This window comes from Biomphalaria glabrata, chromosome 9 (assembly GCF_947242115.1).
Source record: "Biomphalaria glabrata chromosome 9, xgBioGlab47.1, whole genome shotgun sequence".
Taxonomy (NCBI): Eukaryota; Metazoa; Mollusca; class Gastropoda; family Planorbidae; genus Biomphalaria; species Biomphalaria glabrata.
The window spans coordinates 45,988,663-45,992,052 of NC_074719.1; positions in this window are offsets into that span (position 1 = coordinate 45,988,663).

A 3,390-nucleotide genomic window follows, 5' to 3' on the forward strand; every position below is an offset into this window, starting at 1 on the left:
GTAAAGAAACCGAACGATGCCATTGAAACTTTACACAATTACATTTTGTACCTAACACAGCGTGATGTAGTGGAATATGATTCAACAATTTGTAAAAGAAGTATTGGTAATTAATTGCTTTGTTTAATATTGAATAAGGAAAGTAACTTTTACATTTTAGAGAGTTTTAAGTGCCCTGAGTTCTCCACCTTAGATAAGTCTAATATTTGTTAATTGTATTGCTTTCAAAAATTATGTTTTGTCTGTTAAATCAAACGAAAACATTTTTAAAAATGTATTTTGTTTTGTTTTACTGGATAGAAAGATTAAAAGTAATTTTATACATTTTTTTTAAAATCCTTGTTTCAAAGTTCAATGTTCTCTTTTTCAATTTCATCATTTTCTCCTACTCTTGCGCTCTCTTAGTCACTTCTCTCTATCTCTTTCTTTTTCTCTTTTTCTCTTTCTTTCTTTTTTTTCTCTCTTTCTTTCTTTCATTCTCTCTCTTTCTCTCTTTCTGTCTTTCTTTCTCTCTTTCTCTCTTTTTCTTTCTCTCTTTCTCTCTTTCTTTTTCTTTCTTTCTCTCTTTCTTTCTTTCTCTCTTTCTTTCTCTCTTTTTCTTTCTTTCTCTCTTTCTTTCTCTCTTTCTTTCTCTCTCTTTCTTTATTTTTTCTCTCTTTCTTTCTTTCTCTTTTTTCCTTACTTTCTTTCTATCTTTCTTTCTCTCTTTCTTTCTCTCTCTTTCTTTATTTTTTCTCTCTTTCTTTCTTTTCCTTTTTTCCTTACTTTCTTTTTATCTTTCTTTCTCTCTTTCTTTTTTTCTCTCTTTCTTTCTTTTTTCTCTCTTTCTTTCTTTCTCTTTTTTCCTTTCTTTCTTTCTTTCTTTCTCTCTTTCTTTCTTTCTCTCTTTCTTTTTTTCTCTCTTTCTTTCTTTCTCTTTTTTCCTTACTTTCTTTCTATCTTTCTTTCTCTCTTTCTTTTTTTCTCTCTTTCTTTCTTTTTTCTCTCTTTCTTTCTTTCTCTCTTTCTTTTTTCTCTCTTTCTTTCTTTCTTTCTCTCTTTCTTTTTTTCTCTCTTTCTTTCTTTTTTCTCTCTTTCTTTTTTTCTCTCTTTCTTTTTTCTCTCTTTCTTTCTTTCTTTCTCTCTTTCTTTCTTTCTCTCTTTCTTTTTTTCTCTCTTTCTTTCTTTTTTCTCTCTTTCTTTCTTTCTCTCTTTCTTTTTTCTATCTTTCTTTCTTTTTTCTCTCTTTCTTTCTTTCTCTCTTTCTTTTTTTCTCTCTTTCTTTCGTTTTCTTCATCTAGCTCTCACTAACAAGGTTTAAAGAAAAAAAAATGCACATATTAAGTTTGAAATTATACCATTGCATACATAAAGCAAGATTAAAAAATAGTTTGTGTGGAAACAAAAACTCAGAATCAACCCTCGAAGTGGTCCGCTCATGCAGCTCAAAGCTTGAGTTCACTATTTTCACCTTGAATATCAGAATCTATGAACTATAAACAATCAACGACCATAACATCACCTCCGCCAATAATAAAAAAAAAATACGTGTTAGTATCGATATCGATGGAGGCGCAGTGGCTGAGTGGTAAAGCGCTTGACTTCCGAACCGGGGACCGGGGTTCGAATCCTGGTGAAGACTGGGATTTTTAATTTCGGGATCTTTGGGCGCATCTGAGTCCACCCAGCTCTAATAGGTAATGTCCTGACATTAGTTAGGGAAAAGTAAAGGCGGTTGGTCGTTGTGCTGGCCACATGACAGCCTCGTTAACCGTAGGCCACAGAAACAGATTACCTTTACATCATCTGCTCTATAGACCACAAGGTCTGAAAGGGGAACGTTACGTTTACTTACTAGTATCGATATTGTTTCCCATATTTTTGTATTGTTAGTTCGACTGACAGTACGATACCACAGGATACAGAGATTAATTTATGTCAGTATTATTCATTTATAAAAATAGGTTGCTTAATTGATGTTATTCATTTCTATACTTATATATATATATATATATTGTAACCCTATTCGCGACGCAATAGGGTTAACTGTGTGTGATCAGCTGACATATGTGACACAGGCCAGTAATACAGTTTAGCGTGCTATATCGAAGGGCAAGGAACAGTACTGGCATGAACTTTACACGTGAATAGGACCCGGGTTATGGTCATCAGATCATAAGCCTGCGTGGACCATAGACACAGCGTGTGTAAGGCAGTGCAGTTCAAGACAGGACAGCGAGTATATATATAATAATATATATATATATATATATGTAAATATATATATATGTTACAAAGTGCCTGTTTTACCATATAACAGAAATTTTGCATCACTTGATGTTATGTACTAAAGCCACAATGAATATACTAATTGTATGAACGTAACCATTTCAGAAGTTAAAGTGTGTAGACTTTCTTCTAAGCCAGTACTAGGCCAATAGTTTTATGCAAAAGATGTTAAACGACACGGCGTGAGCTGTGGTTTTTCTAGATCAGTGATGCCCAAAATACGGCCCGCGGGCCAGAACCGGCCCGCGACGTGTTTCTATCCGGCCCGCCGAAACAAAGGGTACAAAATTCCCCTTTAAAAAAAAATAAAAATTCATGTTTACCAACGTTAGGGACTTCACTTTTTCCCTAATGGATTGTTACCATGTCCATGAACTTTGTGTTAATGAGCTAGGACTCTAGATGTAGAGTCTACTAGAAGAAAGGTAACAGATCTTTGCTATTTTGTGTAAAATGATAATAAGCCAACGTATTTGTTGTTGTTTTTTAGAAAGAAAGTGTGACTATTTTGAAAAACAACAAGAAACAAAACAAAAAACATATAAACGGCATTGCAAACAAATATGGCGGCATTCTTGATCTTGAACCGGAAACAAAAGATTATTTTAGAGACTTGAGGATTGATGGGGATATTTACCAAAAAGAGACAAGAAAATGAGTCGGTGGTAAAGCTGGCTACAATGTTCGCTCATGTTTTAAGCAGAAAAATGAAGCCATTATCAGATAAGTAAAAAAAAAAAAAACAACACCTCAAATATCTCATTAATTAATGTAAGTACTAGATCCACTTGTTTCTAATAAAATAGTTTGAGGTCAATTAAGTTTCGTTTTTGTACCTTTCCGGTGATATGGCCCGCGACACGAGTGTTGGATATTAAAATGGCCCGTAGAACGAATTAGGTTGGGCATCATTGTTCTAGACTGTAGGGAGACAGGGGGACCTTAAGAGACATTCTGTTCTAATCGCCTTGTACAATTACATGTAGAACTAACAAAACACAAAAGCAACTCTTCGGATTGATAGTCTTCACCCGATCGTTCATTTTTTCACCAATATTTCCAAAATGACTTCGGGTATACATCTTTCTGAAGGAAATTATTCCACGAGCGAGACTCTGTCAC